Source organism: Rhinatrema bivittatum, chromosome 10, assembly GCF_901001135.1.
Source record: "Rhinatrema bivittatum chromosome 10, aRhiBiv1.1, whole genome shotgun sequence".
NCBI classification, from domain to species: domain Eukaryota; kingdom Metazoa; phylum Chordata; class Amphibia; order Gymnophiona; family Rhinatrematidae; genus Rhinatrema; species Rhinatrema bivittatum.
This window is the reverse complement of record NC_042624.1, coordinates 68,936,641-68,960,999: the sequence shown is the minus strand read 5'-3', so window position 1 is coordinate 68,960,999 and position 24,359 is coordinate 68,936,641. Positions and strand designations below refer to the sequence as shown.

At 42.7% G+C, this 24,359-nt stretch overlaps 1 protein-coding gene across 1 annotated transcript in view; it reads right to left on the bottom strand.

Annotated features, from left to right (window-relative positions):
• ASTN1 (astrotactin 1) overlaps nucleotides 1–24,359 on the bottom strand; it is a 587,016-nt gene that overhangs the window by 440,220 nt on the left and 122,437 nt on the right. The window lies entirely within an intron of this gene.

The following is a 24,359-nucleotide window of genomic DNA, read 5'->3' as shown; positions in this document are numbered from 1 at the left end:
ATGGATTGGTTTTTTTTTTTTGTTAATTCTATTGTAAGTTTATTTCTTACATAATCCACTGTGAGGCTTTAAAGTAGAAAAGCAAATAATAATAATAATGTTAATAAATATCCTTTGCATGTCACATGTCTTTTAAGACTGACCCATACAGCAATATATCATTAGCTTCATTATGTAGGCCCCCAATAGGTCCCCACTATCCAGTTGTCCCTGGCTTAAGTCCTAGGCTCGGATCTTAGGAGAAGTAGAAGTTTGCTGGCCATCTCTTGCAGGCACCACCTGTGAGATTGCCTAGATTGGTCAACAGGAGGAGGAGTGTAACAGTTCTAGCTGGAAGTTTGGAGTTGAGTTTGAGGAAGCAGGAGAGCATCAGTACTTCCCCACAGCCCCTTCCAGGGAGGATCTCCAGGACTGGAAGGAGAGTTGTTTGGGAAAGTCTACATTTTGTGAAAAGTTTTTGTTTCTGTGTAAGAGCCTAGTCCTGCCTCAGGAGGATTTTTCCTCTGCCTGGAGAACATCAGGATAAGGTGCTGTGATTCCTTGCCTGCAGTACAAGGAGGGACAGCAGTTTCTTGCCAGAGATGAAGAGAGGAGCTTTTTTTTTTTTTAAAGAAGATATTGTTCCAGTTTTGGTTGGGAGGAATGTTTAACAATTCAACAAAGCTATACCCCAAATTATTATTTATACAATGTAGTAAATATCTATTAAAGCATCAATACATAACAAAAAAAATTTAATTCATAAGCTATCTAAATGTAAAGCCACTCAAATATAGAATATCCATGGAGCCAAAAAGAAAAACAATTAATAATAATTAACAATAACTAATATATTAATAGAACCAAAATAAAAAGCATTTACAAAATGAATATAATAATAACAGGATGCTAATGAGAAACATGTATACATCAAACATGTAGACACACAGAACATACAAAACTACCAAAAAAACAAAAAAGAAAAAAGGAATAAATAAAGAGGAAAAGAAAAAAGGAAAAAAACTAATATACCAATCAATACTAATAAAAAAAAGTCTCAAAAAGATTCAAAATCATCAAAAAAAATTCAGTGGATGCTTTGGAATATAGTCTAAACCAATGGCAGCCGTTAGTGAACCAATCTATCAATCTTCATAGAGATTGACAGGTTTCACCTGATTAGGCTTCTTCAGGGGTATTCTTACAGTTGGTCCATAGATTAGATTTAGAGAACAAATCAACATCCTTCACCAGCATCCTTAATTAAATCCAGAATTTAATCACCAATGTATTTAACCCAGCAAAAGAAATATGCCAGTGGAGCCGTGTGATCGCGTTCAACCCTGTATGTTGTCCTGTGTGTATACATGTTTCTCATTAGGGTCCTATAAAAGTATTTTACAAAAGTTTATAAAAGTTTTTAATTTTGGATCCATTAATATATTAATGTTATTTTTATTAATATTACTTTGTTAATGTATTTCTTTTTGGTTCTATGAATATTCTATATTTGAGTGGCTTTACGTTTGGATGGTTTATGAATTGTCATTGAAAGCTGCTTCTATGTTATGTATTGATGCTTTAGTAGATTTATAATAAATTGTATAAATAATAATTTGGGGTATAGCTTAGCTGATTTGGTAACTTTGGCCCTTGCTATATATTCTTTGGAAACCCTTTTTGTTCTTTTTATTGATGAAAATGGGAGGATTTTTTTGCCACCAGCTCCTGCCCTTGAGAAAGAGAAAAGATTTGGGGGTTTTTTTTGCAAATTTTTGGGACTTTCTGAGAGGTGCAAAAGAAACATCAAAGAAAGAGATTAGGAGACCCCAGTCCCCACTAGGAACCCATCTATCACTTAGGAGTATTGGTTTCTTCCTAGTGTCTGCCATCTGAAGGGACACTAACTCAGTGGTGCAGATCTGAGGCAAGTGGTATTTTGTTTGAGAAGCTCAATTGGAGATTTTTGTGGTTAGTTGAATATATTTTTGGTTGTAGTAAAATATTGTTGGAACACCCCACCAGCATGTTCAGTGTGCCTCTAAAGCAAGGACATCCCAATTGTGAGTACATCTGAGAATGAAAGACGGAGAGGCCGGGTTCTCCCTGTTTGCTTTGCTCCTTGAAGAATTTATTCCTTCACACTTCCTCCCCCCCCCCCCCCCTACACCCAAATGGAAAGAAACCAGCACCAGAGCCTGTGGACTATGAAGAGAAAGAAAAAGGGTATTGTGGTCCCAGGACAACTGTGTATTCCTATAGTCAGGACACCCACCAAAAAGGAAATCATCCTGAATTATGAGGACCCTCATGATCCCTTTCCCAAAACCCATTCAGTCTCCTGACATCACCGAATTCTAGAAATCAGGTAGAGGACGTGAAATAAGCTTGTTCATACTGCCATATCATGATTAACAGGCTGATACATTACAGTGCACTCCGGCAGAGCGCACTGTTAACCTGCGTTTGGACGCACGATTTCGATGCGCTAGCTTTACCCCTTATTCAGTAAGGGGTAATAGCGCGTTGAAAATGCGCTGCCAACCCCCTCGAAACTAATAGCGCCCGCAACATGCAAATGCACATTGATGGCCCTATTAGTTATTCCCGCGCGATTCGGTAAGTAAAATGTGCAGCCAAGCCGCACATTATAGTTTCAGAAATTAGCGCCTACCCAAAGGTAGACGCTAATTTCTGCCGGCACCGGGAAAGTGTACAGAAAAGCAGTAAAAACTGCTTTTCTGTGCACCCTCCGACTTAATATCATGGCGATATTAAGTCGGAAGTCCCAAAAGTAAAAAATAATTAAAAATAAAAAAAATTTAAAATTTAAAATCAGCCCGCAGCTCGCAGGTTGAAAACCGGATGCTCAATTTTGCCGACATCCAGTTTCCGAACCCGTGGCTGTCAGCAGGTTTGAGAACCGAAGCCGGCAAAATTGAGCGTCGGCTGTCAAACTCACTGACAGCCGCTGCTCCTGTCAAAAAAGAGGCGCTAGGGACGCGCTAGTGTCCCTAGCACCTCTTTTTACCGTGAGCCCTCATTTGAATACTAAATCATGCGCACAGGAGAGTGGCCTGTGCGCGCGCCGGGAGAGCGGGCACTCTCCCGCTCTCCTGCGACTTTTACTGTATCGGCCCGTAAGTAAAGACAGGAAGCCAAGAGCATCTGTATACACATCTGTCATCACACTACCTTGTTTGAATTTTTTCAAAACCACTTATACAGCCTAAACTTCATCAGATTCAATGAGAAAGTAAAGCATTCTAAAACCATGACCGTAATACTCTGCAAATACCTATCAAGAACATAATCAAGACTCTTATATTTTCAGACTTGAAAGGAAAATATAATCCTAATTAGAAAAAGTAAAATAACTCCGAAACAAACATTTTAATCTGATATTTATGCCAAGAGCCATGGAAACTATGCAGGGACATTTCAAGGACCAATCAATAATGGCATCATAAGCAGATATTAAGTGTCATACAGCACATATTCACACCCCAGGCTTAATTTACAAATCATCTACCTGATCTTCATTGTCTTTGTGAGTTGCCAACTATCAGAGTTATCTGCATACACCCCATACTTTTACCTGCCATAGATTGGATACACCAAATAATAGGATTGATGACAATCAAGAGTCCACTTCCAGGAAAAGAGAGCAGGCTGTGGGGATCTTAATTTCTCAAGAACAGTTTCCAGTAGCCAGAAGCACTGCAACCTTTAGTACTTAGAGACTAGAGGGTCACAGAGGTTCCATCAACTACCAGCAAGTGTAGACTAATTACAAAACGGGCAGAAAGCCCACAAAGCCAGCTTTTATTCCAGGTAAGTAAAGGTATTGCTCTATGAGGTGATCTCACATTTCTCACAACTCTGGGGATCATTTTAGAACTTCTGATAATGTTATGAAACACCTAATCTGGAATCAAGACCAAACTGTTGTCAATAGCCTTCGCATGGCAAACAGGGCGGTGAAGTAGCTCAAGCACAAATAGGCCACTAGATTAATTGCTATTTCTATAAGTGAGAACTCTCTAGTAATGGAAGGTATAGGGAAGGTGTATAGGATTAGTGAGTGACAGGAGTGTCCTACCCTCAAGGGGGATGGGTCTTGAGTGGTTTATTTAAGGTGTTTCCCCCAAGGCACTAGGGAAATAAGTAGAGGAGTTGAGTGAAAGGAGCTCTGAAGCAGAGGAGTGCAGCCTTGGGACATTAGCCCTTGGGGACTTCAGGGCTTAAGAGCTCTAGGAATTGGAATGGTTTGGGGATGTAAAGGGAATTTTCCCAGGAGGTGCTAAGGACCATCATGAAGGTGAAGAATCCCACAGTCAACAGGGATTGAGTACTGGACAGGAGAATCTTCAGGTTGATTTATCTGGGGCCTGAAAGAAGTAATGGGCCTCGGTGGGAGCCTAGAAGGTTGAGACTCTTTTGAGACAGGTAACTCAAGCAGCCTGAAGAATGCGTGAGTAAACATTATGAGTTTCTAGAAAAGCAGTGGGATTACTGGGGGACTATTTACTATATTTTTTCTGACTTTATTGGATTTTGATTTTTGAACTTTACAATAAATTCTGTCTTTTTGTTTGGGAACAACACTTGAAATACGGACTGTATTCTTCTGGTGTATAACTCCCCTTTGGCACCATTGCAATAACTATTCCCCAGTGGAAGGAACCCTGGGCTGCAGTCAGGTTTTTCCCATCCCATCGGCACCCAAAGATGACCCCTGGTGAAGTGGGGAGGGGGAGTTATACAAAGATGCGAGATCGCAGGTGATCCATAAGCTAGCCAGGATGAGGCACCATTTTACTTAAAAGCTTCAATTGCTTACTAGAATATTAACATTAGATATGAACCGTATAGCAGTTTTTGCAACCAACACATAAGCTCTAATTAACACATAGTTCTATTATTAAAAATATGTTACCGTTCAATGATGGCACATGTATAACTTGTTATCTATACCAATTAACTTTTATTTCTTTTTGTGCCTTTTTGTAAACCATTGTGATGGTGAACTAACGTAACAACGGTATAGAAGACTTTTTAAATAAAAAAAATAGAAATAAAATGTCAAAGGCACCAGTGGCAGACCACACCCCTTTACTCCTGTTGAGAAAATCATCACTAAAAATAGTGTTTCTGAAGAAACTTTCCAGCGTTTGGAAATAGGATTCCACTGTCATTTTAGTAAGCGACAAATCCTAGTAAAGCAATGTATAGGTTTATCTATGAGATTCAGCAAACTTATAAGATGTAGGTCAGATGGCATGACTAAGTTACATGCGACACTGGGGAGAAACATCTTAGATGCCATGCTATGCATAACTGATCTGAAAGGAAAGAAATATTTTGTAAAGCACACCAGATATGAACAGAGTTGATATACTGCAACTATTTTTTAATAGCTTACTATGTATTCTTCCTATGAAGGCATGTATTCTTCCTATGAAGGCATGTACATCTTGGAGAAGCCACAGGCAGCCTCCTCCTTCTCCAAACAAACTTCATCTCCTGGGAGTAATAGAACTTCCAGCTTGAAATACATTATAGATGATATACGTGACCTGTCTGAGTTCACTAGCAAGGTACCTTTGGTAACAATGTGGAACTTTCCAGTATGGGAAGTAGAGAAAAATATGGCGTATGGGAGTGATAGGTAGTAGATTCCTTCTCCCTAAGGGGATGGTTCTTGGGAAGATTATAAAAGTACTTCCCAGAGGCACAGGAGAGAGTGAAGAGAAGCTAAGCAGGATGAGATTGTGAGAGGAGTAGCTGATGAGATTGTGAGAGGAGTTTCTGCAGTCTGCCTGTGAAGAGAGCAGGCTTTTGAGTATAGAAGATTCTTGATTTGCTGGAGGAGCAAAGGGAACTCTGTTCAGCACAGACAGGAAAGCCAGCTAGGGGGAGGAGGAGGACCCTCAGAGCAAAAGGAAAACCCACAGCCTGAGTGTGATAAAGGAGAAGCCTTTCCTCCTCATCACTGTGGCTGAGAGGAAGGAAAAGCCTCAGCAAGGGAAGAGTCTTCATTTTGGACTGTACCCAACTGACCTGAGAAGTCAGTAATTACCTGAAAATCTCCGATGCTGACTAAGAAGCTCTCCTTCCTGTGTTTTTGGTACTTTTTAGACAGTATGCTGATTTTCTCCTGCCTTTCCCTGGACTGTGATCCCTTAGCAGTGACAGAAGTTCTGGGCTTGGGTTATAGTGGGCTGCTACTTTGACCCAGGCTAAAGAACTTATAAATCTAAGGTACTACGAGGGTGGGAGGATTAGGATTGGAGTAGGGGAGAGAAGAGGAGGGAATGGGAGTGTTCCTGGAGGCCACCATTTGGTTAAAATTTAACAGGACCTGGGAGTGGGCGGGGTAGGGGATGGCCAACATTGGCCCTGTAAGTGTATCTTTAATAAGTTGGGGGGGTTGGTGGGGAGGAGGAGACTGCAGGATTTTCCCAGAGGAGCCCAGCAATGGGGTTCTGATGGACACAGTAATAGGCCCGTTAAGTCCACAACCTTTTTTTTCTTTTCAAATAGCTGCTGCACTTAACGGCTATATTCTTTTGAATAATAGCTGGTTAAAGCTAAAGTTACATGGCCACACGAGGCCAGATAACTTTACTCTAAAGCAGCAATATTCAAAAAAAATCTGGGTAGGTTTAAAGTTATTGGCTACAATTAGCCGGTTAGTTTAATTGGGGATATTCACTGGGATATTTACCCCAGTGAATATTCAAGACAACTTAGCTGGCTATCCAAAACTGGATAACTTGTCTACGTATCGGCTTACTGAATATTAACTAGGGATGTGCATTCATTTGAAAAGAAAATGAAAAACATGTATTTATTTATTTATTTATTTATTTAAATTCTTTTAATATACCGATGCTCAAGAACCAGGACTTATCGTACCGGTTTACAATAAACTAGGGGGAACCAGTTAAACAATGAAAGCAAAAAAAAAAAGCAAAAAAGTTACATTATAACAGGGAAAGTGGAACTGGGCTGTTAGAAAAGGATAGGTTAAAACGATTTCTAACTGGAAGAGCAATCACATTTTTTGCTTTGTTTCAAATGAATCAAATTTTTTCCCAAATACAAAAAAATGAATGAATTTTTCATTTTCGGGAAATAGTGCGCTCTATTAACAAATAGGTCTCACTATTACTAAAACAGGCCTCCAGTGGGACCAGGCCTCATCCTAGACCCATCGCCAAGGCCAGGTCCTGGCTAGGCCAATGCTGTGGCCGGCCAAGGCTAGGTCCATTGCCGTGGCCCAGATCCATCTTCAAACCTGGAGACCCAGGACTTCCAGTATCTTCTCTCTCTTCTGTCAATGAAAATTTACCCCGTCTGCTGGAAGGATGTGCCTTGGTGGCATTAATGAAGCGCCTTCCTCCTGAGCAGACAGCACTTTATTGAGATATGGCCATACATTTCAACGGCCGTACACAAATGAACCTAAATTAATTTCTTTTATGCACATATTCCTAAAATTTGGTGCGGCTCGTGTTGTGAACGAGGTGTTTTAGTGTGCCCATGGGCCTCTGCCTGACCCCAGATGGATCCAGGACCTGACCGAGGGTTGACGGTGTGTTCCACCATGGCTGACGGTCTTACCCTCTGCCAGGCCGGCAAGCTCCCAAGGCCAACAACAGGAAGATGTTGGAAGTGAATGGTCCTCCGACCATTCCGAGCCCTTTCAGACTTGCTGCTTGGATCGGCATGGAGCAGCAGGCCTGGCCTGAGGTCGAGGGCAGACAGGCCTTGACACGAAGACATGACAGCAGGATCGATGCAACAGCATTGCGGATGAGGACTTGACACCAAGGCTGATGCGAAGACATCATGGACCAATGGTCGATGCGACGGCATCCCAGACCAGGGTCGATGCGACCGCATCAGGAACAAGATGATGACATGATACCAAGAGTGATGCAATGGCATCCAGGATGAGACGAGGAACTTGACAAAATCCAGACGAGACGAGAAGCTGGGCGAAGGACATTGGCACTGTCTCTCAGGGTGCCCTACTCAGCTTACCCGCGGAACTGAGTCGTGGACCACCCTGTCCCACTGCGCACCATACACAGCCTGAGGAGGCTGGTCACGGACCACACTAAGAATGTGGGACGAGCGCAGGGAAGGATCCAGTCAAAGCAGAACTCCAATGACGGAGCCGAAGTCGTCCGAAGCTCCACCAACGGCTGGCAGGACATGACGGCTCAGGAGCACAGAACACCAGTCCACCTGTAGGCTAGTCCACGCTCGGGCAAGACATCATCCGAGGGACCCCTGGCCCACAGGACCAGAAGGCTCAGGAGCGCTGAAGACGAAGACACAGGAGCAGGACATCAAGGAACTTGGAACATCAGGAAGCAGAAGACTAAGACGAGATACCAGGACACCTGGACAGGGACCTCAGGCATGACATGACGAGAAAAGACGAAGAACTCCATGGAGAAGACGAAGAAGATCTGGCGGAGCTCTGGCAGGCAGGAGCCTCCAGAGTGAAGTAACTCCGATGCAAGGCCAAGACTGACTGACGGAGCAGCCCTTTTATAGGGCTGGTACAGGAAGTCCCATTAAAGGTGGGGCCAGCACACTTCCTGTGTCTGGCCCTTTAAATGTAGCTGAGAGGTGTGCGCTGGGCCTAAGGGGAAACAGGAGCTTGTGCAGGACCGCGGACAGCAGCTTGCACCGATGTCTCTGCGCAGAGACGCAGGGCTGGGCCTGAGGAGCAGGCCCGATGACGGCAGCGGCTCCAGCCACTGCAGGAGGCCCCGGGGGCGGCTCCAGCTGCCACTCAAGCCCGGGGATGTGGCCTGCAGCCCCGGGGGAAGACTGTGATGATGGCGGCGGCTTCCGGCCACAATGGACGGCGGTAAAGTCCGCGGCTCCGGCCGCGGTGAAGTGGAGTCTCGAAGAGCGGCCTCCGGGCCGCAGGGGAGATCAAGTCCGCGGCTTCCAGCCACGTAGGCAGGCCCGACATCGACGTCCATGCCGCGCCGGGTGAAGAAGCAGCATGGGTGAGTGCCTGCTCGCGGGGGGACTCATGGGTAGGGATTTCATAACAGCTCGGATGTAAAACCAAACATTATTAGCTAGCATAATTGCATGCATATATTTGTGGAATATGCATCTTTGTAGATTGAAAAAAAAAACCTTCGTCATCATCCTCACTGAACATCTGAGTGGGGAGGGCATATTCAGTATGCCAGTGAGTGAACAAGTTATCCAGCTAAAGTTAGCCAGATAACTTGTCCTAGAGATTCAGTAGGATAAACATCCTGCTAAATATAGTCACTTAAAGTTATCTGGCTACATGTAGCCTATAATTTAAAAACTTTACCAGCTATGTCTGATTATAACCAGTTTTATTTTAAAGTTACCTGGTTAAATGGCACTGTACAGTAAAAAAAAAAAAAAAAAAGTTCACTTACGCTTCCAGTGCAGCTGCTGTCAGAGCAGCGCTGAAAGCGCCAGGAATGAGCAAATGAAAACCTTGATCCCTGCTGGAGATTTTAGGGTCTGTGGATTAGGGGGAGCTCTGGAGTGGCGAGGGGGCACCTAGGGACAACGAGATTGCGAGTGAGTGAAGAATGGGGAGGTAGGGCAGGATAAATCCTAAGTTAAATTTTAAAAATAATGGGGCAGAAGCAGTGGAGCTGGCCTGTGAGCCTGCATCCTATTTGTATGCATCAGAAGCATGAGAACTTGGCAGGGCCATTGATGACATATTGGGGAGGGGCTTTGGAATCGGGCGACTTGTCCCTACAGCACTTTCTGTTTTACTTTATAGTGCCACTTAACCGGATATATCTGAAGATATCTTGGAAGATATCGGGTTAACTTGCAAGTTATTCAGCCACACAAGGTGGATAATTTGACCTGAAATTATCCAGCTTAACTGGATACAACTGAAATTCAGCTAAGTTAGCCATATAACCTTGCCTAGCCTGGAAGACTCTGGAATTTCTCTTTTTTTTATCCAGCTAGATTTGAGCTGCATACTTATCCGGCTAAAATCTAGCTAGATAAGTGCTCCAATATTCAAAAAGTCACAATTTAGCTCAATAGCTTGTGAGTTATCTAAGGGCCTCAGTTTCTAAAGTATCTTGCGGTGCGATCACTGCCGGTTTCGCACCCAATAGCGCCACCATAGGAGGTGTAGCTATTGGGAGCGAAATAGGCAGCGAAAAGGCACCTACCTTTTCGCTGTCCGCGGCATCGGCGCAGAGTCGGCCCCGGTGACGCCCCGACTCCTCCTCTTCCGGGGCCAACTCCGCCCCCATCCTGGTATTGCACGCGATAAGGGACTTTTCGTGTGCGCAAGGTCCCTTATCGCGTGCGAGCGGCTTGGAAAATGAGGCCCTAAATGCCTTTGAATATTTGTCTCCTGGCATCTCCTGAAATTTTGTGTGGACTGGATGCAAACCCAAAAAGTTACTGGCAGAGCCGTAGGCAGGCAATGTGGCACCTATGGCCAAGTGAAAAACCATAAGTTAGGAGACTTTGTTAAATGTTTGTACAGCAATGCCCATGGCCAGTGCACGGGTATTAAGTGCCTTCCACCCCATCACACCCTCCTCACACACAATTAAAATTTATGCATTTATAATAACATTTTACATGAAAAAGGACATTCAAAGCACAGTCTTCTGAGGTAAAAATATCACTTACAATATGTATATTATATTTCCATGCAGTGAAAGCCCTGCAAAAAAACAAGAGACACTTGGAACTCATATGGTATTAGACCTATTATTATGCATCTTGGGCATGACCCTCAAAGAGCCACAAGAAAACAAACTTTCTATAATTAAAACAACACTAACTGCCAGCAGTCAAACAGCAATGATTTTGCTTAGGAAAGTTAACACTGCAAGCATTACACTAGGCCTAAAACAGTAATACACCCCCTAATAGGAAAACAGAGCAAGCCAAGTTGCTATAGATCCCTACATGGAAACTATACACTATTGGAATATCTCACTTCAGTCACACATGCAAAACACAGATAGACCCTCAATAGACCCTCAAATAGAGAATAAAGGGACCATAAAGTATAAATAGAAATGTTCAGACAAAAGCTGAACTGGAAACCGCAACAAGCCAAATTCTGTAGCACTGCAACAATGGAAAAACAGAAGCATTACCATTCCTCATAAAACTCATTTAGTAAAACCATGCCAATAAAAAGAATAAATCAAAACAATTAATGAACAGAATAACATTTAATTAAAATCTCATAAAAATCTTCAAAATATCAATAAAATATTTCAAAACAGGCATCAAATAAAACCCAACAATTAAAACTAATAAGGATTTTAAAAAATCCCGTTATCCATATCTAGAACTTTTGATTTCCAGAAGCCCTAAAATTGTCATGGATTTGCTGGCAGAGAGGAAGTGGGGTCAGTCTCCCACACACATGCTCTCGCTCTCTCACATGCATACACACATGCATGCTCTCTCACTTTCATACACATGCTCTCTCCCTTATTCTACCACACGCATGTTCTTTCCGTATCTCCCACACACATACACACATGTTCTCTCTCTCTCTCACTCTCCCACATAGTCTTGCTCCCCTTCCTCCCACTCCCCAGCACTTTCGGTTAAAACCCCCTTTCCCCTTTCAGACCCCCAATGCCCAGCAGTTTTGCTGCCCTCTCCTCTCTCAGACACCCCACTCCCCACGGATCTTTCTTCCCAGCCCCCTCTCCTCTTCCAAATCCCACATTCCCCAGCAGTCTTGCTCTCCAGACCCCTTCTCCCATCCCAGAAACTCCACTCCCCAGAAGTCTTACTTCATAGCCCCCTTTCCTCACCCAAATCTCTCACTCCCCAGCAGTCTTGCACCCCAGCCTTTTTTTACCTTCCCAGCCCCCCTACTCCCCATAAGTCTTTTTCCCCCTCCCTAACCTTCTCACCCACAATCCCCTCACTGACCTCAGGTGGCCAGTGGATGATTTCCATAATGCTGCTCATCCCCGCAGTACTACCACAATCCCCTCATTCACCCTCCATGCTCCAGAAGAATGGAAGGATTGGGCCTTGCAAAGCAGGTTGCTTCCTCCCTCCCGGCTGCTGGTGCCTGAATGACGTCATCAGGTGCTGACAGCCGAGGTGGAAGAAGCAGCCTGAGCTGCAAGGCCCGATCCTTCCATTCTTCTGGAGCAGGGCAGGTGAATGAGGGAATCGCGGTAGCATTTAGGAAATCATGCACCATCCCACTGCCACCAATGAGGCTTCTCCCGTTGCTGGCGGTCCCCATTCTGACGTCTGAGTGGAAAAGCAGCAGGGCTCCACCAGAATCATCAGTGTGGCCAGCGGGCAGTGCTGCTTTTCCACTTTCCGAGGCCCCACATGGCAGCAGCACTAGCCATCTTTTGATAGCGGCGCCTATGGTTACTGAGTGACATAACTGCATGCACATATTCATGGAATATTTGTATTCCTCCCCCCCCCCCACCCCAAAAAAACCAAAAAACCAAAACAAACAAAACAATGTCAGAACCTTCTTTTCCCCCTAACCCAGGGCTTCCCAAACCTGTCCTGGGGACTCCACAGCCAGTCAGGTTTTCAGGATATCCACAATGAATGTGCATGAGATAAATCTGCATATGCTGAGTCTCCATGGTATGCACATTTATCTCATGAATATCCATTGTGGATATCCTGAAAACCCGACTGGCTGTGGGATCCCCAGGACAGGTTTGGGAAGCCCTGCCCTAACCTGTCCTGAAAATTTGATGTGGTTGCAAACTGCAAAACAAAAAAGTTATTAGGGGATGACAACTGCACTCTTGTTTGAAGAATAAGTTGTCTGGGTGAAAAAAAAAGTACTTATGTCTGAACCTGTGATATGCGCTGAAAATAGCTCACTGGATAGGAAACTTGTTAGCAGGGGAGAGATGCATGCAGACAGGGTGATCCTACAAGCCTCCCTCCCTTCAGAAAGTGGGCTGATTGTTAATGAATCATTTCCCTAGGGATTCTTCATGGGGGGGCGGGGGGGGGGGTGTACAGTGAAATAATAGCTTGCTTTGCTTTGTTTCATTATTTGCCACCTTTTAATACTCAAAGAGTGAATAACTTGCACCCTAATAGGCTGGGCCTTGTCCCATTCAGTCCCTGCAGTTATGAAGCAATTTAAAATATTTTTCTTGAGTGTTCCTAGGTAAATGCAGTTTTGGCCTCCCCTCACCTCTGCAGTCCTGCTCTCCTTTTATTCCGTTCAGTTGCTATTCCGTTTCTAAAAATATCTACGATGCATTATTTATACAGTCCTAGAAGAACATGGAAAAATTTGCAGAATAAAATTTAATGACTTCCAGGTCTCTATCCTGAGAAGTTCTGTTTATAAGACGGAGCACACAAAGGTTAGGTCAGGTGCTTTCTGGGAAAGGAATTTATACCTGGTCTCCAGGTTTCACATTTCCTTGCTTTAATCGATTGATGACACTGTCAGCCTTCCTCACCTCCCGCTGCAAAGCCTACAGCACATCTGTCAGGATAGCAGCAGCTTTATGTGCGAGGGAGTAAGGAGTTAATATTTCCGTTATAGCATCTCTGTCATCTATCTCCCATCCAAATTCTAAATTGTTTTGCAGCAGCTAAATTAATTAGGTCTTCCCTCCTTACCTCTGGAAATATTGCATGTGATCCATAGTGTCCATTCCTTCCAATTAACACAGGGTGAAAATCCCCAAAGAGCTACTTGGGGCCAAAATAAGTACATTGGATAATCAGAAGTGGCCTCTTAAAACAAAGGGTGCCAGTTAAACAGGCACTTGACATGATGAAGACCATTACATTCCCTTCTCTATATCCACACAATCATTTTTTAACTTATTGACTGGATCCAGAAGACAGTCTCTCTGGCCAAAGGGCTAAGTGGTTTATTTTTTTTTATGGGACTAATCAAGCAAAAGAAATAAAAAAAAAAACAAAACAGAGGAAAATGTTGCCTCCAGCGTCAAATGCAGGGAAATATTGGCATTCTCATTAGATCAGACTTCATTAAACAAACAGCCAGTCTGCATCAGCAGAAACATCCCGTCCTCAGCTAATTATGTTCCCTGGAATGAAAACTCTGTGTGTTATTCAAATTCTCCCTATCATTCCAGAAAAAGAATCCTAGCAGCTTGGGGCCTATTTTTAATGGTTTGCTGAGCTCTTTGAGCCAATTCTGCTGGAAAACAGACTCTGCAAGAAATAACCAACCTTCTGCGAGACTAGCATAGGAATCCAGGGTAATCCTCCCTAGGTCCCTGGCTCAAATTCAGCCTTGGTCAAGAATAAGTTGAACAACATTCTTATCTGGAAGGTCAACTATCTGAAATGACTTGATGGTCTGGGTCTAGCTCCCAGTGAACTGTTGCCTACAACCCTGAAACCACTATCAAAGGCCACTAGTTATCAGTCCTAGCATTGAAGTCTATACTGAATAAGTAAGGATGGAAGTTGGACCAACTTCATAAAGTTTCATGCCGCAATAGGACAGAGTCACATCTTTGCGTCAGAGTCTGGAAGGTTGCTTTACCATTAGAACATAACATAAGAAAATGCCATACTGGGTCAGACCAAGGGTCCATCAAGCCCAGCATCCTGTTTCCAACAGTGGCCAATCCAGGCCATAAGAAACTGGCAAGTTCCCTGGCAAGTCCCAGTCCCAGTCTATTCTATGTTACCATTGCTAATGGCAGTGGCTATTCTCTAAGGGTCAGATTTTAAAAAGCATTTACTCGAGCAAAACTGGTTTTTGCTCGAGTAAATACACTTTACTCAGGTAAGTGGGCTTTTCAAAATTGCTACAATATATGCCATTGAATTGTCCATAGGATTTAATCAAGTAAGTGCACTTTACTCGAGTAAATAGCTTTTGAAAATTGCTACAATAGTATGTCACATTTACATGCGTAACTCCTTTGAAAATTACCCCCTAAGTGAACTTAATAGCAGGTAATGGACTTCTCCTCCAAGAACTTATCCAATCCTTTTTTAAACACAGCTATACTAACTGCACTAACCACTACGGATGTGAATCGTTTTTCAACGATTAAAATTATCGTCCGATAATTTTAATATCGTCTTAAATCGTTAAAGAACACAATACAATAGAAATTCTAACGATTTATCGTTAAAAATCGTTAAATCGTGTTAGTGCGCACTAATGGGAGTTAGTGCGCACTAACAGAAAATGATACAAATTGACACTTTCCAGGTCAGTAAAGGTCAGTTAGGAATGAATATTTATTCCTATTGGCTGGCTGCCCTCTTATCTATTGATGTTACCAAGGTTCCCACTGAGGTGATGGTTGGGGGGATTGGAAATGGAAATGGAAACTCAGGAACACTAACAGAAAATTATACAAATTATTGACACTTTCCAGGTCAGTAAAGGTCAGTTAGGAATGAATATGTATTCCTATTGGCTGGCTGCCCTCTTATCTATTAATGTTACCAAGGTTCCCACTGAGGTGATGGTTGGGGGGATGGGAAATGGAAACTGTTGGTAGTTGACAAAAAAAGTAATGTGATCAGTCAATGTGACTAGAACTTGTGCCCTATTCCTGATACCAGGGGTGTTGTGATCTTCCTGCACACAGTGCCCTATCCCTGTTACCAGGGGTGTTGTGATCTTCCTGCACACAGTGCCCTATCCCTGATACCAGGGGTGTTGTGATCTTCCTGCACACAGTGCCTTAACCCTGATACCAGGAGTGTTGTGATCTTCCTGCATGCAGTGCCCTATACCTAATACCAGGAGTGTTGTGATCTTCCTGCACACAGTGCCCTATCCCTGATACCAGGGGAGTTGTGATCTTCCTGCATGCAGTGCCCTATCCCTATTAATACCAGGAGTGTTGTGATCTTCCTGCACACAGTGCCCTATCCCTGATACCAGGGGTGTTGTGATCTTCCTACATGCAGTGCCTTTTCCCTGATACCAGGGGTGTTGTGATCTTCCTGCATGCAGTGCCCTATCCCTGATACCGGGATGTGTGCAAGAAGATCACAACACCCCCGGTAACCGGGATAGGGCACTGCATGCAGGAAGATCACAACACCCCCGGTATCAGGGATAGGGCACTGTGTGCAGGAAGATCACAACACCCCTGGTATCAGGGATAGGGCACTGCATGCAGGAAGATCACAGCACTCCTGGTATCAGGGTTAGGGCACTTTGTGCAGGAAGATCAGAACACTCCTGGTATTAGGGATAGGGCACTTTGTGCAGGAAGATCACAACACCCCTGGTATCAGGGTTAGGGCACTCTGTGCAGGAAGATCACAACACTCCTGGTATTAATAGGGATATTGCACTGCATGCAGGAAGATCACAACACCCCTGGTATCAGGGTTAGGGCACTGCGTGCAGGAAGATCACAACACCCCTGGTATCAGGGTTAGGGCACTGTGTGCAGGAAGATCACAACACCCCTGGTATCAGGGTTAGGGCACTGTGTGCAGGAAGATCACAGCACTCCTGGTATTAGGGATAGGGCACTTTGTGCAGGAAGATCACAGCACTCCTGGAATCAGGGTTAGGGCACTGTGTGCAGGAAGATCACAACACTCCTGGTATTAATAGGGATAGGGCACTGCATGCAGGAAGATCACAACACCCCTGGTATCAGGGTTAGGGCACTGTGTGCAGGAAGATCACAGCACTCCTGGTATTAGGGATAGGGCACTTTGTGCAGGAAGATCACAGCACTCCTGGAATCAGGGTTAGGGCACTGTGTGCAGGAAGATCACAACACTCCTGGTATTAATAGGGATATGGCACTGAGTGCAGGAAGATCACAACACCCCTGGTATCAGAGATAGGGCACTGTGTGCAGGAAGATCACAACACCCCTGGTATCAGGGTTAGGGCACAAGTTCTAGTCACATTGACTGATCACATTACTTTTTTTGTCAAGCTACCAACTGTTTCCATTTCCCATCCCCCATATATTGTCAGTGGGAACCTTGGTAACATGAATAAATAAGAGGGCAGCCAATAGGAATACATATTCATTCCTAAACTGACCTTAACTGACCTGAAAAGTGTCAAATTTTATCATTTTCTGTTAGTGCGCACTAACAATGGTTAGTGCGCACTAACTCCCCTTAGTGCGCACTAATCAGAAAAAACGATTTTTTAACTAAAAAATCGTGCTAAACACGATTTTCTTCTCCTGCCAGACGATTTCGATCGTTAAGACGATAGGGTACATGATTCACACCTCTACTAACCACATCCTCTGGCAACAAATTCCAGATTTTAATTGTGCGTTGAGTAAAAAAGAACTTTTTCCGATTAGTTTTAAATGTGCCCCATGCTAACTTCATGGAGTGCCCCCTAGTCTTTCTATTATCCGAAAGAGTAAATAACCAATTCACATCTACCCATTCTAGACCTCTCATAATTTTAAACATCTCTATCATATCCCCCCTCAGCCATCTCTTCTCCAAGCTGAAAAGTCCGAACCTCTTTAGTCTTTCCTCATAGGGGAGCTGTTCCATTCCTCTTATCATTTTGGTAGCCCTTCTCTGTACCTTCTCCACCGCAATTATATCTTTTTTGAGATGCGGCGACCAGAATTGTACACAGTATTCAAGGTGCGGTCTCACCATGGAGCGATACAGAGGCATTATGACATTTTCCGTTTTATTCACCATTCCCTTTCTAATAATTCCCAACATTCTGTTTGCTTTTTTGACTGCCGCAGCACACTGAACCGACGATTTCAATGTGTTATCCACCATGATGCCTAGATCTCTTTCTTGGGTTGTAGCACCTAATATGGAACCCAACATTGTGTAATTATAGCATGGGTTATTTTTCCCTATATGCATCACCTTGCACTTATCCACATTAAATTTCATCTGCCATCTGGATGCCCAATTTTCTAGTCTCACAAGGTCTTCTTGCAATTTATCACAATCTGCTTGTGATTTAACAACTCTGAACAATTTTGTGTCATCTGCAAATTTGATTATCTCACTCTTCGTATTTCTTTCCAGATCATTTATAAATATATTGAAAAGTAAGGGTCCCAATACAAATCCCTGAGGCATGCCACTGTCCACTCCCTTCCACTGAGAAAATTGTCCATTTAATCCTACTCTCTGTTTCCTGTCTTTTAGCCAGTTTGCAATCCACGAAAGGACATCGCCACCTATCCCATGACTTTTTACTTTTCCTAGAAGCCTCTCATGAGGAACTTTGTCAAACGCCTTCTGAAAATCCAAGTATACTACATCTACCGGTTCACCTTTATCCACATGTTTATTAACTCCTTCAAAAAAGTGAAGCAGATTTGTGAGGCAAGACTTGCCCTGGGTAAGTCTTGCTCAGATTGTGTCTTACAGTGCTGCTTCCAACTTTCAAAATTTAATACACTGGGCACCACTGTTTGCTACAGCTGGATGCATTCTTCCCATTGCTCACCCAATGAAATCATTGCTAGCACAAATGAACATGGTACAATGATTTGTGGATAGGGCTGAAGGTCTTACCATGTGATGTTCTTGGATGACACTGAATTTAGTAAGTACCTTTTGAATTTTTGTTTAATCAATACATTTTAGGTTAGAGGCCACTAATGTGTTTTTATTTATTTTTCACAGAATTTCAAAACTTTGGAAATATGATTTGTTGGTTTTGTTGCAAGTAAAAGTAAGAAATACGCCAGCATGTCAGATAAAGACATTTTTTGTACTTTCACAAAAGTCTTTCTGGGAGTGTTTTTACCTCGAGTGATTACTACATGAAGGATTTTCACTTAACAAGCAGAACAAAGTTTTGGGATGACTGGGTTCTTCACTCCTTAATTGTTTCTTCCTTCTCAGAAAGACCTGACATAGGCATTATGGTTAATACAAAATCTTCTTTCTAAAATAAAAACTTTTCTTTCAGATAACTGAATACATTTTTATAGGTAAAGGGGTTCTTGTTTTGTTTAGTTGGGCGATTGTTCTTTATATAGGACAATGGACCCGTAGGGGGATAAGTTTGTAAGAGTCCATAAAAAACTCACAGCAAAATTATGCATCTGGTAAAAAAAAGAATTGCTGAAACCATTGTTTTGTTGCCATTATGATGTATTGTTTTATTTTTTGTAAGTTTATACACTGTTCTTTTTTTTTTTTTTTTAAGTCTTGTAAATTGCCCTGATCCTGTTTGGTAGGATGGTATATAAATACCAGTAAATAAATAAGGTGCACCAGTTTTCAAAATAAATTTATGCGAGTAAGGTTGCTTTGAAAATTATCCTACCAAAAAGTACCCAAACACATTATGCCTGCTACTATACAGGCAGAACTTTTTAGGAAACGTTTTTACGTGCATTTTTTAAAATGAAAAAGAACGTGCATAAGTGCAAACCCCACACCCTGGGAACACCTCCACTCAGTCCAGGTAAACTTTCAAATACTTAAAGGTGGGCACTGGAAAAGTTTCCATTTTTTTCACTTTGTTTTTCTTATGTTTTTCAGCTTTTATTTGTTTATAGTCATTGATTTTCTTTATCCAAAATGAAATAATTAAAGAAAATAACTTCTTTCAACTAAATCCCAAAAAATGGAAAATATGTTTTCAAAACAAACTCAGAAGAAAAACATACCAGACTAAGAATCCACACTCTCACTAGGGGTCTCCGCCTTTTATAGAGGAAAGCAGAACTGTAGCAAGGCAATTTGGCATGCATGGTCAAGTGTAAAACTGCACCCTCACCCACTATACAACACGACACCACAAACTGGGAGTTTCTGTTAAATGTACATTTGGGTTATTTTTTATTTATAATCTACAATAGTCACAAATGAGAGCCTTAGGTCTCTATAGATGTGATATTTAACCTCTACCAGAACTGGCCATTAACCTCTATCCAATTGATTAGTAATGTATAGTTTGTTAAGCAGTAGAGGTTGAAAAAGTAGTGTGAGTCTTTAAGCCATGATGATATCATCCATGACCCAATATGGGTATAAAGGGAGTGATTTCTAGGGGGATGTATTCATTTTTACAGGGATTTCAGGATTCTTTCCTTGCTCTTCTCCTCCCAACCCACTGAGCCTCAGGCTGGAAGCCAAAAGCACTCTCCCCCTTCTCCTCTTCCCAGGTCCAACTTTGCCAACACTCTCCCCCTTTCTCATTCTACAACACCTTCCCCAGGCTGGACCCCAGAACTCTCCTGCCCTGGCTCACCTCAGCAGCAGCGTTTCTCTCCTACCGCCTCCCCCCCCCCCCCCCCCCCCCCGGCTCCCTGCTCCTCATATTCCTGTTCCATTCAAGATCATATCCCCCCCCCCCCCCCCCCATTCCCCAGTCCCGGGCCCTGCCTGCTTCTCCCCCTTCCATTCCCCAGACTCTGCCCTCCATTCCTCAACCTCTGCTCCTGCCTGCCTCCCCCTCCCACCCATTTCCCAATTTCTACCTCTAGCTGCCCCTGCCCCTCCCCCTTCCCCAGCATCTGCACCTGCCTGTTTCTGCCCACATACTTCCATTAAATTTTGAGACAACTCCCACTACAAACTAGGACCCAAGTTGCACCAGCAGAGCAACTATCAGATTCAAAGCTTGGGAATGGGCACTTTCTGCATTGAAAGATTAGTACCAGAATGTGACCACCTTCAAGGCTTAAATCTGCTAATCACTACGCTGGCTAGAGTGGCAGATGCAGATGGACTCCTTCCACAGTCACTAAAGAGAGAACATGAAGGAAGTGTAAGACTGAAACTGAGTGTACAGTGCATGTGGCGGTCTGGTGGCACTGCGCTAAGGCACCCTGCTGGTAGCAGTGCTTATGGCCATTGGCCAAGGGGAGCTTGAAAATAGGTGGCATGCTTCCCTTTACCCAGTAGGGCTCTACATTGCATTGAGGTGAGTGTCATCGATTGTGCTGAAACTGCTTAGAGATCCAGGAGTATTAGTAATGCTAACTGGCTACAATCTTATAGCAGTTGGAAGTTCATCCACCAGGCTGATTAGAAGGTTTCAGTGCTGTGGTGCGGTTGGAAGCCAGATTGGTAGGGGTTTAGGGCACTAGTGGTGTCCAGGTAGACAGAATTGTATTAGTGCTGCCTTCTCTATGATCTTGCTTAGGAAGGGGGGGGTGGATTGAAACCAGGTTATAATTGTTTGGGTTCAGATTAAGTTACTTTAGTGTGGGTCTTTTTATCACATTTTTAAGGCAGTTTGGAAGAACGGTTTCTGCTAGAAAGGCATTGGTAATAGTCTGGAAGCAATAAAGTAATCCAGATTTGGCTTGTTTGATTCACCAGGATGGGCAAGGATCTTCACAGAAGGTGGTTGATTTGCGGATGTTGAATCTACCTGCCTCACTTGACAGTTAGACCCCCTTGAAAATCTCTCTGTAAATAAAAAGACCAAGAACCAGAAATAAAATTTGTTTTTTATCTAAAAGCAGAAAGATTAAAAATATGCACGCTTCAGAAAAAGTGAAAAAAACATACCAGAAACAGATACAAGACAAAGGAGGAAACAGGCACCACCTTAAAGTCAGCAGAAAGTAATGTAAAAAGATAAAAGAAAATTCATACAGTGGAGAGACGAGTCATCTCCTTGGAAGAAAGAGAAGAAAACGATAAGAAGATAAAAAAGTAAAAGCACAAGGACACAGAAACACTACAAGAAGTTTTAAAATGTACAAAATGGTCAGATTCATTTGACTCACCCTAAGACGGTCAGTTAGGGATTCTGAATGGGCAAGATAATAAAGGGAGAGACATCCAAATCCAGCTTTCTTTGTATTCTGCTTTACCATCAGGCTCAAAGCAAATACATCAATAAAAAGTAACAGCATCAATTCTTTTTCACTCAACGCGTAATAAAGCTCTGGAATTTGTTGCCAGAGGATGTGTTTAGTGCAGTTAGTGCAGCTGGGTTCAAAAAAGGTTTGGATAAGTTCTTGGAGGAGAAGTCCATTAATGGCTATTAATCAAGTTTGCTTATTTATTTATTTAATGTTTTTAATATACCGACATTCATGACAAGCGTCACATCATGCCGGTTTACATTTAACAAGGGGTGAGAAACCAAAGTGAGAATACAATAAACTTTAACAGGTGCATGGTTAGAAAATTGCAGTTACAATAAAACAGGGAAGTGCACAACTGGGAGCAGAAAAAGAAGAGGCAATAGGAATTTATCAGAGAGAGCAATTATTTACAATGTTGTTGAATTTTAGTTGTGATGGTAATTGTTAACAGTGTACTGGTGAAGTCTGCTAGTAAAATGACGGTGAGATAAGGATCAATTGGGGTCTGGAAAGGCTTTTTTAAAACGCCATGTTTTGAGCCTTTTCCTGAACGTTGGTAGGCAGGGTTCCTGTCGCAGGTCCGATGGGATGGAGTTCCATAATGGTGGTCCTGCTGTTGAGAAAGCTTTGTCTCTGAAGGATTTGTGTTGATAGGTTTTGGCGTGTGGAACATGAAGTGATTCTCTATATGACTCTCTGATGGGTCTAGCGGAGGTATGTTTTTTGAAAAGGGATTTGTAAGTTGAGCGGGGCGTGGAGATGGATGACTTTGTATATAGTAGTAATGGATTTGTAAATGATTCGGTAGTGAATTGGCAGCCAATGTAGGTCTTTGAGGATTGGGGAAATGTGGTCAATTCTCCTTGAATTAGTCAGAATTCTGGCTGCCGTATTCTGCACCATCTGTAGAGGTTTGGTATGAGGTGCTGGGAGACCTAATAAGATAGAGTTACAATAATCTAATTTAGAGAAGATTATTGCTTGCAGAACTGTTCTGAAGTCATGAAAGTGGAAGAGTGGTTTAATTCTTTTGAGGACATGTAATTTGTGAAAGCAAAATTAATTGCATCAATAGCATGGGATCTTCTTAGTGTTTGGGTAATTGCCAGGTTCTTGTGTCCTGGTTTGGCCTCTGCTGGAAACAGGATGCTGGGCTTGATGGACCCTTGGTCTGACCCAGCATGGCAATTTCTTATGTTCTTATGTTCTAAAATATAAAACACTATATAAAGAAATAAAATGCAGTATAAAATAGCCTGAAATAACTCCATACCAAGTAAAAAGATCCTAATAATTAAATAACCAAAAATCAGTAAAAGATGACCAGGTTGATAGTGTCTGCCTGAACGACTAAACAAAGATAGTAATAAAAACCAACATCACAGATAAAACGCAGAGCATCATATAAATGCATACATTACAATATGAAAATACTTAGCCTGAAATAGTACTGTAAAAAGATCCAGAAAAAGAAAGAAAACATAATAAAAGGTAAGCAGAAAGATAAACATGTTCATATTACATACTTGAATGACCAGGAATTACATCAGCCAGACATGGAGGAAGAGAGTAGATAGGGAGAGAAGCAGATGAATAGGTGAGAATAGGGAACATTGGGGACCAAGGAAGTGATAAAAACTAGGAGATGGGAGGGTGAGGGGAAAGAAACCTCCAGATTCCTTTTCTTTGCTTGCAGTTTCAATGCACATTGCACAACAGATTCAGTCTGCCTCCGATAAAACTCTCAAATCTCCCTAAATTCAACAAATGGAGAGACTGATGCCTACTTCAGGAGACGGAGCCCTCGTTTTCATGTTCCAAAGCTGGTAGAGCCAAATTAGGAAGATTGATTTTAGTCTAATTATTATTATTTCAACAAATGAAATATTTGTTTTTGCTCAAGTGTACACACATTGGAAAATGGATTACTGACAATATTTATTTATTATTTTTTATATACCGACATTCAATCTGAGATATCCCATGGGTTTACATTCAGGTACTGTAGGTATTTCCCTGTCCCCAGAGGGCTTACAATCTAAGTTTTGTACCTGAGGCAATGGAGGGTAAAGTGACTTGCCCAAGGTCACTCGAACGCTGGCCTCCTGGTTTGTAGCCCACTGCTCTAATTCCTCCTCCCTCCAATATGTGGGAATGAGGATGCACATGCTGACAACCTGCATGGAAACTGAAATACTCCTTGATTTTTTTGGCACATTCCCTTAGAACATAAGTAAATTCTTGTGTCTTCAAAGGGGTAATTTTTTCACTTCTTGCCATGGCGTCAGGTCTGCAGGTGCTTCTTGCACTCAGATCTTATCCCAGTTTTCAAAAGGAAAACACTGCTGATCATTTAGCAGTCTGAAAGGAGGATCATTTATTTACATATTGAATGTCATTTTCAAGCTTTTTTTTTCCCCCCCTTTAATTGAGATTTGCTGTGCAGAACCAGGAACCACAGATGAGAATCTGATATGAGCAATGTCAGGAAGACACTCCCAATGAAGAGATTTAGGGCTATGCAGTTCCAAGACTCACTAGCTAAAGCCCTATTACAGCAGCTCTGGGAATACCTTCATTACCACTCCA